Source organism: Pteronotus mesoamericanus, unplaced genomic scaffold (genome assembly GCF_021234165.1).
Source record: "Pteronotus mesoamericanus isolate MK-2021 breed Mesoamerican mustached bat unplaced genomic scaffold, CSHL_Meso_final contig_24, whole genome shotgun sequence".
Classification (NCBI taxonomy): Eukaryota; Metazoa; Chordata; class Mammalia; order Chiroptera; family Mormoopidae; genus Pteronotus; species Pteronotus mesoamericanus.
In genome coordinates, this window is record NW_026555100.1 from 19,683,563 (window position 1) to 19,700,035 (window position 16,473).

At 35.0% G+C, this 16,473-nt stretch overlaps 1 pseudogene; it reads right to left on the reverse strand.

Moving 5' to 3' along the window:
• Nucleotides 1-596: 596 nt before the first annotated feature.
• LOC129069741 (RING finger protein 10-like) overlaps nt 597-16,473 on the reverse strand; it is a 187,468-nt pseudogene continuing 171,591 nt past the window's right edge.

Here is a 16,473-nt window from a genome sequence, read left to right on the forward strand (position 1 = left end):
CTTGGTACTGCAGGGTGTGTGCTACGTGGCTTTGGGTGTGGGGGGCATAAATGAGGGTCATGATAGAGGGTCAGGGAGGGGATGGTCTGGAACACTGACCAATGCGAAGCGAAAGATGATAGGAAGTGGCAAATAGGAAGCAAATAGGAAGGAAGTAAATGAATAGACCTCTTCCACTTCCCCAGCATAATGCTACACAGTTACACAAAGTGATAACCCAAATGGTGCCTGGCAGTCTTACTGAGCTGGAGAAGAAGTGTGGTTTGAGGAGCCAAGGCAGCTAGAGTTTCAGACAGTAGAATGTGAAGGAGACTGAACAGAGAACTCCAGTGATTTGCACAGGAATTCTTTTAAGTCCGGTTCTTAGGACTGATCTATGCAGGTGGTCCAGGCAACTACCAATGCCAGGTAAAGGTAATTTTTTTTTTTTTTGGAATGCAACAACTTTATTGAAAATGCAATTAAATGTGTTGAAAGCTTAAAAGGGGAAACTTAGAAACCTCCCCTCAAGCGCAGGACCAGGTGCAGAGTAGACTCTTTCTGGATGTTGTACTTGGACAGGATGTGCCCATCTTCCAGCTGCTTCCCAGCGAAGATCAGCCGCTGCTGGTCAGGGGGGTGCCCTCCTTGTCTTGTATCTTGGCCTTGACATCCTCAATGGTGTCACTGGGCTTGACCTCCAGGGTGATGGTCTTGCCAGTCAGGGTCTTCACGAAGATCTGCATCCCCTGTCTGAGGCGCAGGACCAGGTGCAGGGTGGACTCCTTCTGGATGTTGTAGTCAGACAGGGTGCAACCCTAACTATAGAAAGAAATAGTTAGAAGTCTCTGTATATCACACATACCCAAAATTTGCCTATATCACACTGGTCAGAGTGCAAAGACCTCCGAGCACACGGAACAACTGTGCAGTGGGTTGAATTGTGTCCCTCAAAAAGTTATGCTGAAGCCATAACTTCTGATACCTGTGAATGTGACCTTATTTGAACACAGGGTCTTTGGAGATATAGCAAGGTATAAGGTAAGATTAGGTTATTGTGAGTACAGTGGGTCCTTAATTCAATACAATTGGTGTCTTTATAAGAGGAGGAGAAAAGGCACAGAGACAAACACACATAAAGTGGAGAATGTCATGTGGGAACATAGACACACTGAGGGAAATTGGCCATGTGATGATGGAAAGAGAAATTGGAGTTACGCAGCTGCAAGCCAAGGAATGATACGATTTGCAGCAATCAGAAAGGTCCAGGAGACAGATCATGGCCTTTATGGCACCTCATTTTTCACTTCTAGCCTCCAGAACTGCGAGAGAATAAATTTCTATTGTTTTATGCCACCCGGGTTGTGATAGTGTTTTATAGCAGCCCTAGAAAAGTAGCACCGATCATTAGAGTCCTTAGAAAGAAAAGCAAACTACCCTTACACTAAAGACTGTTCTAGGCCCAACCTCGTCAAGTTTAGCCCACAATAATTAAGGTTAAAGTTAAAAACAACAATTTAAAGGATTAGACTAATTTGAGGCAACCTAACTATATTCAAGAGCATAACTGAAATCAAATTGAAGTAATATAAACAGAAAAAGAAAAACAAAACTTAAAATTCAAAATGTGTTATTCTAGCAAACATTTTCAGGCATGCAAGGAGCAGAAAAATATATCTTGTAACCAGGAGAAAGATCAATCAGAACTAGAGAGGATGGAGCTGCTAAAAATTTTGAAATAAGGACATTAAAATGTTTTTATAAGTATACTTAAATATTTAAGAAGGTCCAGAAAAGCAAAAAGTATGATGAAGAGAAAATTACAAGATATGAAAACAACCCAACTCAAAGTGAGAGAACTACTTTTAGTGGAAATGCTTTGTATGAGAGAAAAAATAGATAAGACAATTTAAATTAAAAAAAAAAACAAATAGGGAACTTGAAGATATAACATTAGAATCTACCCAAATGTATCACAGATAGAAAAAATTCTGGAAAAAAATCTGAACAGAACCTTAGTGAGTTCCAGGAAAACAACAACTGAAGTCTAATATCTAATATTTGTGTAATATCTGTGTAGTTGGGTTCTCAGGAAAGGGGTAGGGACAGGGATGAATAAAAACCATTTGAAGAGACAATGGCTATAGTTATATACAATTTTATGAGAACTGTAAACCCACAAATTTAAAATACTCAAAGGACCCATGAAAAAGGAAACATGAAGAATATCACACCGAGGCATTTTACCATCAAGATGTTGAAAACTAGTGATAACAAAAATCTCAAAAAGAAACATTATATATAGAGAAACAAAAGTAGGAATGACACTGGATATCTTGTCAGAGGCAATGCAGCCATGAGACAATGAATTTCTATCTTTTAAGAAAAAGTTTCATTTTTTTCAAAAACAAAGACACATCGAAATCTTATACAATTTAGAATTAGAAAGTAGAAAGACTTTTTACCAGCAGATCAATTCCTAAGTAAATTTTAAAGGAAATTCTTCAGAGAGAAGCAAAGTGGTACCTGCAAATATTTGAATCTATACAAGTAAGGGAAACAAATGACATAAATAGGAAGGCTACATAATTTTTTTCATATTTTTGTTTTAAAATATTTTGATGTTTAATGTGTATATAATAACAATGCATTATGGGCATATAAATATGTACAAGTAAATATATTACAAAATATTATAAAGGGAAAAAAAGAAATTATTAACCTCATGCAATACAAAAAGTGGTATGATATTATTCAAAGGCACACAGTGATAGTTTAACCTTTAGATTGAGTCAATTACATTATTTTTATAAAGAAAGGAAGACAAATCAATGGGTGAAACAATAAATAATATTTTCAACAAATAGCATTAGAAAATTGTATAGCTACATAAAAAAATAAAAACAAATAAAACAAGCACCTATCTGGACCCATACTTCATGCCATATTTAAAAATGAATTCTAAGTAACACATAGACTTAAATGATGGGATTAAAACTTAAATATCTAGGAGAAAAAATATATAAAGTAAATGACTATGCGTTAAGCAAATGTTTAATAAAACAGAAAAGTACGAACAAAAAAATTGATAAATTGAGCTGTATCCACGTCAAAATCTTTCCTCTTTGAAAAGACGTGTTAAGACCTGGCTGGTGTGGCTCAGTGGATTGAATGCTATCCTGAGAACCAAAGGGTCACTGGTTTGATTCCCAGTCAGGGCACATGCCTGGATCACTCCCTGGTGCCAGGGGGTAGGGAGTGGTGGGCATGTAAGAGGCAACCACACATTTATGTTTCTCTCTCTCTCTTTCTCCCTCCCTTCCTCTCTCTAAAAATAAATAAATAAAATATTTAAAAAAATAAAAAGATTGTTAAGAAAATGAAATAGTTATCTACATACAGGGAGAAAATGATTGTCAAACATATGTCTGTGAAAGGTCTTTTATCCAAATATACAAGGAATATTTTCAACTCCATAAAAAGAAAAACAATAAGAAGACAATGAATTTAAACAGGACTTTGCCAAAGATGATATGTAGATTGGAAATAGGTAGAGAAAAGATGTTTAACATCTTTAGTCACTAGAGAAATAGCTATTAAATCCATGAGACTACTATGCACCACGAGAATGGCTAAAATTTAAAGACTAGGAATGCCAAATCATGGCAAGGATCTTTAACAACTCGACCTGTCACACGTTTTAGGAATGCAAACGGTACATCTACTTTGGAACATAATTTTGCCGGTCTGTAATAGCTAATATACACTAATGCCTCCTCTTCTTCCCTTGCCCTCAAAAACACCTCCAAAACCTGACCTGTTCATCTGTAAACTTACCAGCTTTATTCTTACTAGCCTCAAATGTGAAATAATGCAACTATCCATCAGGTGGTGAATGTTACTCAGCAGTAAAAAGGAATAATGTACTGATACATGGCAACAAAGTAGATGTATGTCTAAAGCATTATGATGAGTGAAGGGATCTACATATGAACCCCAGTTTCCATTTATGTAAATGAAGAAAGGGTAAGATTGAAGTGATAGAAACGAAGAGTAAGAAATTTTACAAGGTGTGCCTCTCCCTTATGCCATGATTAGATGGAAATAAATCAAATGTTTTCAATTATGCCTTTATTTAAATTTGGCAAGTTTTAATTTCACCTTTGGTGCTTTGGGGGAGATGAAAGAACATAGGACAATTTTAAGCAACATGTTATAAAATGTCAACCTAAAATGGGTGCTGATGCGATACTATTTAAAGAATTTGCTTTCTGTTTCATTACAAGTACTTTATAGTTTAGGAACTGCAAGTGAAGCATACTAGCACTATTCAGAAATATAAGCAAATTTATAAATAAAACCAAAAAAAAGTCAAAAAGCAAAAGGTTACTGTAAATTATAAACAAGAAGGAAAAATAACACAAAATGTCAATTGGTTTCTAAGAATTGTATAAAAGTCATCAAGCAGTTAGTGCCCACCCACACGTACCATATGTTTTTGTATTGATTAATGGCAAGGTAAAGAAAATGAAGGTTTTTTTAGTCTGGAAAGTAAAAAACTGTTAAACTTCTTTAGACTGAACCTAATAAAGTAGTTTTAAAATGTTCCCATATACCTGAAACTGTGGGAAAGAAAATGTGCTATTGAAATTCTGATCACAAAGATAAAATGATTATTAATGGTACAAATCAGTGTGAATATTTGAGAAGGGAAAGAGGAAGGTTTGCAACACTTTGGTAAATATATCAGACAGGTAATCAAAAGCAATGAAAATGTTGATAATAGCATTCCTCAAATAAAGGATTAGGGTGTCTCATTTTCTTAAACAGACTAATCCTTGGAATTTCTCTTTTTTTAAAGGTTTTATTTATTTATTTTTGGGAGGGGAAGGAGAAAGACAGGGAGAGAAACATTGAGGTATGAGAGAAACATCAATCCATTGCTTCTCGCACACCCCACACTAGGGACCTGGCCTGCAACCCAGACATGTGCCCTGACCGGGGATTGAACGGGCAGCCTTTTGGTTTGTGGGAGGGCGCCCAACCAACTGAGCCGCACGTCAGGGCCTAATCTCTTGAACAAGATAAAATGATCAACCTGGTAACACAGGTTGTTACCTAGAAATGTATGCCCAGCATCTTCATTCTGTCCTACTTCCATGACAGTCCTCCTTTAAAAATACTTACCCGTTACTGGCAAAACAAGCATCAGAATTCCTGTATGGGAAAACACATTTGGGGAGAGAGAAATTATAAATAAAAACATTTCCAAACAGAAATGCAGAACAAAACCATCTGAACTGACCTACACATTACAAGGAAAGTGGAAAGGCATGGAAATAGGCATTTTGGGGAAAGATTTCTAACACAGGGCTTACATGGTTCAATTACTGAGTATTTGTAATTATTGACAGAGCTTATACATGGTAATGAGTACTTGGAAGTAAATATACTCTTTAGTGCCCAACATAATTTCTAGTTGCTATACAGTGATACAGTGAAATGAAATTTTGTGTTAGTAACCAATGAGTTGTGATGAGGGTTAAAATATTTAAAGCCAATTACTGTAAGATAATTTAGTTGTTAATACTAGGTTGCCTGAACATGACTGATAAACAACAGGAGGTACAGCACAAGTACTTAATGTGATATTACTGGTGATCTCTTATCTTCTGAATTGAAGGTCATATTCTTGGGCAGGGTTGCACGTCCACAAAAATAAAATATAATTTTAATATCATTAAGTGAACCAAGCTTTGTCAAACAAACCAATTACCTGCTCTACAAATTGCTCTCCACTCATTTTCTAACCAGAAGGTCTGTTTTTCATGGAAAACTAATAGTGTTCTTTTGAGTGCAAATTCATAAGTTAGCTCAAATATGGAAATTTTATATTAGCCTTCTGTGAGCTTAGTGTGCTAGTTTTCTAGGACTGCTATAATGCAGTACCACAAGCTGAGTGGTTTAAAACAACAGAAATTTATTTTCTAATGGTTCTGGAGGCTTGAAGTCTGAAATCAAAGTGTGGGCAGTGCATGCTCCCTCTGGAATTTGTAGGGGAGAATGCTTTTCTGTCTTTTTCTAGTTTCTGGTAGTTTTATAAAAATCCTTGGTATTCCTTGGTTTGCAGGTGTAGCACTTCAGTTTCTGCCTCCACCACCCTGTGTTTTTTCTCACCTGCATACTGTGTCTTTTATTTCTTCTTTTCTGGTACAGACACAAGTCATGCTGGGTGAGGAGGCCATCTTATTTCTTATCTTAATTTGGCTAATTACATGTGCAAGACCTCATTTCCAAATAAGGCCATGTTATGAGGCACTGAGGTTTAGGACATGAAATTATTTTTTGGAGGGGACTCAATTTAGCCATAACAGCTTCTTTGGTCATTTGGGTCATTTGTTTATGGACCTCTTATACAACAACCTTCACGTAGCATACGTTTGTGTGCTCTATGTAAGTTGGAATTACTTATTCTTTTTTACATCACTATCTCTTGGAATAGTACCTGATACATGGTTAAAGCTCAAAACTCCATTTGGTTATGTGAATGTAGTACCTGGACTATGAAGTCTAAATAAGATGCCCTTTTCATCTTTTATTAGTGGTTTTATGTCTTCCTATATTTTATGACTATGATAGTGTATATAAAGTGCTTAGCAAGTTGCCTAGTAGGCAGTAAACACCCGATAAATAATCAAGCTAGTATGATTATAACTTCAGTCTTACTTATTCTTCATTCCCTTACTTTCAATACCCAGGTCTTCTATTCCAGTTACACAGCCTAAGTTTGCCTTCTATCGAGAGTAATCTCAAAGTATAGATGACAGTAGGTGAAACTAGAATTTAAAAATAAGGGGTATGTTCTTGTAATAGAATTAGTAAAAAAAAAAAAAAAAGCATAATGAACTGTATGCTCTTTAAAAATATCACTTTTCTCTAAAATATCCTATCTGCTGACAATGTGCTAAGAGAGGCACTTGTACTTCTGTGGGGCATTTTATGATAAAAATAAGTATAAAGTACTTCCAGAGGACATTGTTTAAAATTAATTCAAAAGGAGGGATGAAAACAAAGGCATCCCAGGGTTACATTTCAGTTAACCCTTGACATATGAGGAAACGAGAGAGTGATGTTTCAGCACAAGGGCATGGAAGTTGTGTAGTTAGAGAATCATGAAGAAACACAAGGGACCAAACTAAGGGGTTGATTAAGGGGAGGGTATGGGGAGATGCTACTGCTGAAGATGATAGAGGCCATGAGGCAGGGATATCAGTTGCTATTCTGACACTTTCCCTTGAAGGTTTCAAAGCATACATGATAAAATTTGATTTTGGAAAGATAATTTGTGGGGAAAATTGTGTTCAGTGGGAGGAGATTTGCAGAGCTATTATATCAGAGTAGCAATAAAATAATAGAACAAGAACTGGAATAATAATAGTGGGTATGAAGACAGAATTGTTAAAATTTAGATCTATTTCCTAGATATTACCAATGGAACACAATTTTAGGTTTGTGTGTGGGGAGAGGTGTTTTACAATGATACTATAGGAATAGAAACCGCATGTCATTTGATAATTTTTAAGATTACCAATCTGAGCGTTGGCAAATATTGAAAAACCTAGACCTTTCTTTGGGATTTCTAGCACGTTTTAACATAAATGGTTCTGAGAATTTCTTCAAGGAAAAAGAGCAACTGCTCAAGGGTTTTTTTGGTAAATTTTATTTTTATTGTTGACAGTATTGGAGATGTCCCCATCTCCCCGCACCTCGCCCACCTCCACCCACCCCCAACCCGCCTCCTTTTGGTCGTCACTACACTGTTGTGTGAGTCTGTGAACATAGATACATGTTCATGCACATATGTCCTTTGTCTAATATCTTCATCTTGTTTCATCTAATCTCACCCCTCCCCTCTTGACAGCTGTCAATCTGTTTCCTGTATCCATGCCTCTGTTTCTATTTTGTTCATAAGTTTATTTTGTTTATTAGATTCCACATATAAGCAAGATCATATGGTAATTGTGATTCTCAAACTGGCTTATTTCACTTAGCATTGTAGTCTCCCAGTCCATCTATGCTGTCGCAAATGCTTGTATCCAGAATCTCCTAAATTTGTTAGGTTATAGAGCCCTTTATTCACATATCTTATAAACTATTTCATGTAAAATTGTTTGCTGAATGTTGATTAAACACATAAGTTATCTATAGAGCTATAAACAGTATGCGATATATAGCTCTAATATGAACATAATCTGAGCTGAATTTAAGAAGAGGCTGTTGATACAATGCTATCCTATTAGCATAGAATTAAAATTAACTACAGTTGTATAAAACAATAACACTGTAAATCAATACTTATCATTTGGAAACCTCATTTCAACTTTATAAAATAACAAAAATAATATAAATTTTTTACTCTTGGGTATCACCTTAAAAATAAAAATTAATTTCCTTTATTACATCTGTGAAGCTACACAAAGTCATATGATTGACATGCCTCTGGACTAGCATAGTCTAACAGTATAGCATCTTCTAGTACATCTAGTTCTAATATTGTATAACACAAACTCATTTCCCATAGTTACATATGTTAACAGCCTCTATCAGTTTTTGACTGTAAAAAGATTGTCCCTCAAGCAAGCCTCTTGAAATTTAAAGACTCATTTAAGTATGTCTACTCCATTATTGATTTTGTAAAATTAGAGATTGTATTACATTGCCAGTATAACATGTTACTGCCAGGTTCAGTTCTATGTTATAAGCAATGTTATAAGCACTTGAGAGACATATTAAGAAAATGAGAAATAGCAACATCCATTATTACACAAATCAGTTTGCTTATATTGTCAAACATCTTTTCTACCTTCAAGGTTTTACTCCTAGCTAGTTATTTACCCCTTTTTCTACTACTTTACTGTCTCATACCATAGGATTTTATGCAAGAATATAAGTGTGATAATTCTTCTTATGCTCTTAGTATTGAGGAAGAACTAATCACAGTTTAGTACAGTGTAATATGAGGCGTTCTTTTATATGTTTATTTACTTCTGGTTATTCTTGAACAGGAAAGTCTTACCTGAATGCCTGATGAAATTCCTATCAAAGGCTAATATAATATTTATTACCATTCTGACGTACACTGTAAATTCTGTAGATTGGAATTATTAGGCAGGGAAATCTGTATAAATTCTTACCCTATGTTCTTTTATGAGTAACCTGTAGGTATTCTGTTCTTCATTATTGGAAAAGAAATTGCTTTGGGCTACATTATAAAATAGAACAAATATATCAGATGAAAGATGAATCTTGTATAATAGATGTTTGACTCTATTCATAGTTAGAAATTATTTTTAAAGCAAAGCTTTTGTTTTCTCCCCTTCCTCCCATCTCTCTCCCTTCATCCTGCCCTTCCTTCATTTTTTGTTCTTTTTAACACATAAACAACTATTTTTGTGAGTATATAATAAAACAGAAATCTTTATGCTTTTTCTGGTAAAGAATTTCACAAGTTCAAAGGTTTGATGCAGTGGTATCACCTCTGGAAATGCACCTGTATTGGCTGGTCAGGGCTGCCTAAATAAAATACTGTAGACTAGGTAGCTTAAATGATGGAGATGTAATTTTTCTTACAGTTCTGAATGGTAGGTATTGGCAGATTTGGTTTCTTCTGCAGCCTCTCTCCTTGGATTGCAGATATCTATCTTCTCATTGTATCCTTACATGGGTTTTCCTCTGTATGCATGAATCCCTGGTGTTTCTTTTTTATGAGCCCAGATTTCCTCTTATAAAGACACCAGTCAGATTGGTTTAGGGCTCACCCTAGGGGCCTCATTTAAACTTAACACTTCTTTAAAGGCTCTGTTTCCAAGTATAGTCATATTCTGAGGCAAGTAAGTTGGGCTCCATTGTAAGAATTTAAAGGAAAAATAATTCAATCAATATTAGCACTATAACAAAATATCAGAAAAGTTGGGTACATTTTATATAAATAAAATGTATTGCAGCACTATTACTTTTTTGAAACTTTATTTTGTTTAAGAAGTTTAAGTTTCATAGCAAATTTGAAAGAAAGGAGCAGCAATCTCTCATATATCCCCCAATCCTACCTATACATAGTCTCCCTCATTATCAATATATTCTACCGGAGTGGTACTTTTGTCACAATTAATGAACCTACATTGATGCATCATAATCATGCAAAATCCATAGTTTATATTAAGAACTTCTTTTCATTGTTCAAATACATTTGTCTCCATTTTCCCGCCACCACTTTCCCCTGCCCCGCCCACCCCCACCACCCTTCCTCAAGGGGGACCCCACCTTGGCTCCATCCATGTGTCCTTCATACATATTCCTTGGTTTGACCATTCCCCTTTGACTTTTGATGTTGTGTATTCTGTGGGTTTGGAAAACATGTAATGCCACATATCTGTCATTATAATATCATGCCCAGTATTTTTACTGCCTAAAAATTCTTTGTGCTCTGCTTATTTGTTTCTCTCAATGTTCCCCAATTGGCAGATCTTTTTACTCTCTCCATTGTTTGCCTTTTCCAAATGTCATATAGTTGGAGTCATACAGTAGTACATAGCTTTTTCAGATTGGCTTATTTCACTTAGTAATATGCATTTAAAGTTCATCCATGTCTTTCATGGCTTCATAGCTCATTTCTTTTTAGTCCTGAAAAATATTCCTTTGTCTGGCTATAGCAGAGTTTATTTGTCCATTCACCTACTAAAGGACATATTGGTTGCTTCCAAGTTTTTGCAATTTTGAATAAAGCTGCTATAAATAATTGGATGCAGGTTTTTTTGTGAACATAAAATTTCAACTCCTTCAGGTAACACCAAGGAGCAAAATTGCTGGATCACATATTAAAAGTATGATTAGTTTTATTAGAAACTGCCAAACTGTCTCCAAAGTGGCTGTACTGTTATGCATTCCCACCAACAAAAAACGAGTTCCTGTTACCCCATATCCTTACCAGCATTTGCCATTACCAGTGTTCGATATTTTGGTCATTCCTATAGGTATGTAGTGCTACCTCATTGTTGTTTTAATTTACATTTCCCTGATAGGATATGGAGTGTCTTTTCACATGCTTGTCTGCCATCTGCATATCTTCTTTGTTAAAGTGTCTGTTACGGCTTTTTGCCCATTTTTTAAAACTTGTTTGTTTCATTATTTTTGCATTTTAAGAATTCTCTGTATATTTTGGATAACAGTACTTTATCAAATGTGTTCTTTGAAAATATTTTCTCCTAGCCTGTGTCTGATGTTCTTTTTTATTTGACATTGTCTTTTAGAAGGCAGAAGTTTTTAGTTTTAATGAAGTCCTGCTTATCAATGATTTCTTTTATGGATCATGTCTTTAGATTGTATTTAAATTGTTGCCATACCCAAGGTCATCGGTTTTTCTCCTATTGTCTTCCAGAAGATTTATAGTTTTACATTCTACATTGAGATTTGTGATCCATTTTGAAAAAATTTTTGTGAAGGGAATAAGTCATGTCTAGAGTCTTTTATATTTATTTATTTTTGCTTGTGGATGTCCAGTAGTTCAGCACCATTTGTTGAAAAGACTGTCTTTGCCCAATTATATTGACCCTGTTTCTTTGTTAAAGATCATTTAAGTGGGTTCGTGGAGATCTATTTTCTGGGCTTTCTATTTTGTTCTATTGATCCAATTGTCTGTTCTGTAGCCAATACCACACTGTCTTGATTATTAAGTGAAATAGCATCAATCCTCCAAGTTTGTTCTTATCCTTCAATATTGTATTGACTGTATTTTTTAAATGCTAATAATATGTTTTTAAATTGTGGTCATTGCATAAGTATGCTTCTTAAGAAGATCTTCATAGCACACCTCTTTGAAGACATAACAAATATCAGTACAGTGTTGAAGGTCCTAGAGGAAGACCACCAGAGAACAGGAAGGTCAGTTAAAGAGTGAGCCTGTCTTTACCTTCTGGCTGTTAGTATGAATTATATTATAGTCTCATAGTTTGGTCATGAGAAAAAGAACAAGAACAAAGATCTGAAGCAAAGGGCAGGGCAGGGCTTAGTTAAATATCTTGGTTCTTGAAAACAATGGTTTAAAAATAAGTTATATCTCAGAGAAATGTATCCTGTGGGTATAGACTTATAAAAATTTTAAATAAAATAAATTTTAGAAAAGGTTATTAAGGCTAGAGTCTTGCAAATCTTTTATCTGTTTTTACATAAGTGGATCAGAACTATCTTAACTCTTTAAACTATAAATCAAAATATTTTTTTTGCATTGAAATTGCATAATACTTCAGTTGTGACCACTGGTGAAGAGAAAAGTAGGGCTTAGATCAACCAACTTGCCTTTAATATCTAGACTTTCTCTCTCTTTTTTTAACTATTGCATCTGCCTTGCTATTGGTCCTGGAGTAACAACAAAAGTAGTGATTCCTTTACTAGCTCAATGACACAATACCTTGTGAGTTATAAATATACAATGGTCATAAAGTGTGAAAGCATAGATTATAGTCATCCCTTGGTATCCACAGGGAATTGGTTCCAGAACCCCTGTAGATATGAAAATTCAAGGATGCCCTTATGTAAAATAGTATAGTATTTGCACGTAACATGCACACATCTTCTTGTATAATTTAAATAATCTCTAGATTACTTTTAATATCTAATATAATATAAATGCTATGCGAGTAGATTTAATACTATATAATGTTTAGGCAATAATGACAAGAAAAAAAGTCTGTACATGTTCAGTGCAGATGCAACCATACTAGACCTAACCACATAGCACCTGTCAGCAACAGTGTAACACTTAAAAAAAATATTTTGATCCACCGTTGGTTGAATCCATGCATGAGGAACCTATGGACACAGAGGGCCAACTGTATATTCTTTTATATTTTTACAAAGTGAAGATTTTTGTGGACTGTGGTTTGTATAGTCACCCTTTTTTCCTAAGTTGATGGACACATTGTAGTGGTACTTATAAAAATAAAATGACCTCATGAACAAAGGTAAGAAAAATCAATACATTGCATCAGTGGGACAGGGACTTAAAATCAAAGCTCTCTATTGAAAGATAAAGGATTCCATAAGTGCTTTAGAAATTTCTCTTAGTGTAGTTCTGCCTGATATTGCTATTGATTTTCTAAAAAAGAGCTTTAGAAACCCAAAGTCCTTGGAGTATACTTCTCCAATTTCCTAAACTAATGAGATATTTCTTTTTGTGCTTTTTAAACTGAAGCTTAAAATTATAGCATGTTGACCTCCTCTGCGATACTTACAACTTTTGTGAAGGGGGCTTGACCCTCCTTGGCAAAAGCAAGAAACAGGAATGACACCTTATGCAACAGTCTGCAATATTTGCTTTGCTTATTCAACAATTTGCACAGGCTCCCAAATGGGTAATTTCAACTGTGTTCCCTTCCATATAATAAGATGGACAGGAAGATTACTTGGGCTAACAAGGACTCACAAAATGGCTTGTTTTCTTTACACTGACTATGTTCACTCAGTGGAAGTGTTATCAGTGGAAGGTAGGCTCTTCTACAGTATTGCGAGGAAAGCCTTCCAAGGACCCATGCAAGTGAAGTCATGATGTGACAAGATGGTTTATTCAGGTGGAAATAGAAGCTGCCCTTTGGGTTTCCAATGACCCATGTCTGTCCATCCCACCATGGAAAAAGTCCAACCATGTCCTCAGCAAGGTCCAAACAAATGTCACTGTCCAGAGTTTCTGCTTCAGTTAAAGCTCAGTCCCTTGGCTCCTGCAGGCGCCTCCTCCTGGGTGGTCTCAGTTGCCAACCAGATAGCTTAACTTGTTCCTGGCTGCTTCACTGGCAGAGTCTGTGTGGCTGCTGGCCATGTGACTGCCAAGGCCACATGGGCATGAAGAGAGAATGCGTGAGCGCATGGGATGAGCACAGGTTTGAGTGAGAGAGAGTGCATGCACTTCTTTGTTCCCCTGGGATAATATTAGCTTGGGTCTGGGATGGATCAGGTGCTTTTTCAAAATGACCAATGAACTCCCCAAGCTTTCGTGGGCTTCTCCACCCCCTGGTTAGACTGATAGGCCACTACGGTCCAGCACCTCCTCCTGAGTGCCCTCCTCCCAATAATCCAGTACCATAAGTAGAAAAACTCTCAATCTTGACCTACCCTTCTTGAAAATATTAGGTATGGATAGGTTAGTTTCATGGTCTTTGGTACAGCTCTTTGGAGCTATCCTATTAATGTATAGCATGATTTTCATTATACACATAAAACTGAACAATATCTCCTAATTGCAAAGTTTGGCCAGTCTGCAGTAAAAATTAGAAAAAATGTATTGTAAGACAGTGATCTGCTCCCTGGTTATTAACTCCCTTCCATTACTGCATCTTAAATTTCTAAACAGAAATGCCTACTCCACACTGTGAGGAGAAACATTTACTAGAGCACATAGAACAATTCTAGTGATATGATAACTTCATTTTCAGGCACCTGTAGATGTTGTTTAATGGAAATGAGAAACAACTTCCCTAAATCACTGAATACTGTAGCTTTTCATAACTAAGACTATCTATGTTTGAATATAGGAGAAAATGTAATAGCGAATTTCTAGTGCCCTTGCTCATTATTTCTGAACCTTGCTATATGTTATTTACTATTAATATTTACTTTAACTCTGCTGGGATATGACATCATGAAGTGTTTGCACTGATAAAATAAATGTCCATATCCCAACCTATTTCCCTGAGTTGTACAAAAAACATCAAATGCTTCTTTAACCAAATAATTACATAAATTAAAATCAAGAACAAGACTTCTTTTACTGCTTTTGACAGTTCGTTAGCAAATTAACAAACAGAAGTAGGTCTGGTGACAAATAATAATGTTTACCTTTCATATTATTCTCTTCATTTTCTTCATTTTATGTTTAATTGAATAATTTCCATTGAAATATAATGCATTTGATTTCAAAAGCCTTAATCATATTAAAATTATGCTATAATTTAATTAAAACAATGTGAAGATTGCTGCTTCTAAAACCATCTTCTTATAATGAAAAAAGTAGTAAGTGCTCTCTTCGGTGAATCACCAGCATATTTCACCAGAAGAATATTTAAAAGTATCAGTGATTGCTCAGCAAAAATATAGTAAGTGACAGTTTAATAAAAAATCCTTACGGATACGCATAGAAATTATTAAATAACTTATATGATGCATTTTGGTCACACTGTGCTAATTTCACAAGACATCTGGATAATTATATTGTGACACTCTTTATATGTGTCACTCTGATATCTTCATGAATTATGAGTCTTACAGAAGTGACCCACTTAGAGTTCACATTATTAGTGCTGGTACATTTCAAAAATTTTTATTTCAGGAGACCTGGATGTTCTCCAACATCCTTCCCTAAGACTACTACTCTACTAATGCTGCAAGAATATTTTATTTACCTTCTGAAAGCCTTCCCAGACCAGTACTCACAAGTTATTTCTTCCATAACTACTATTTACATTCAGTTCACTGCTTGGAAAATATTTACTCGTATGTTTGTATTCCCTTCAAAAAAATGAGTTGATTCCCTACTTTTATCATGCCTTCTTCATATTTATATTGCACGTTCCTAACACAGTATATATTATATATTTGTCAATCAGTAAATATTTTTTAAATGAATTCACCAGCGAATAAGAATAATATAATAATTTTCTCATATATTTTACTGCACCACTCACTTGTTGAAGGAACATTTCTCAATAATTCTTCACTGGAAATGTTCTCAAAGGCTTTTTTACTATGGTAAATACTTATTAATACAATACTTATTATTGTAGGACCAGCATATTTAGGTGTTGTTAGGCTAAAGGCTGATAATTACTTTAAGAATTGCTGAAAATAACATTCTAGTGCTAAATAATACAAATATAGATAAAAACTGTATTATTTTTAATGTGGAAAACTTATTCTGCAAAAAAAAAAAATGGATTCAGTGACTATGTAATGAAGAAATAAACAGAGAATTAAGTTTCTCTCAGACTATGAGATAAAATATGGAGGAATGTGTTTGCATATTGTGAAACAAACCAACAACCATGAAAAATAAGGCCACGGTCAAGCAATTTTTATGGCTGGTATACACTCATTACATTAAGGAAGATGCAGCTGCCCATGTAAGTGAAACATTTATAACACAGCAACCCATATGAGAGCTTTGTGATGCTTGGAGCAGGATAAGAAAAAACAAAACTAACTTCATTGCGAGTCTGTTCTATGGTCTATCTTATTTGTGGAAGCATGAATTAGGAATTTGTTGAGGTGTACTCCCAGTGGGAATGCAAAAATATACCCTTATTTTTAATTTAAGTTGTTAGTCCCATAGATTTTAACAAAACTATGCAATTTATTTTATCATTCCACTGATCTTTCTTTGAGATTTGTGGACTGCATATACCCTTTCAAAAGGATAAAGTAATAGTTCATGAAACTAGTGATAGATTTGTA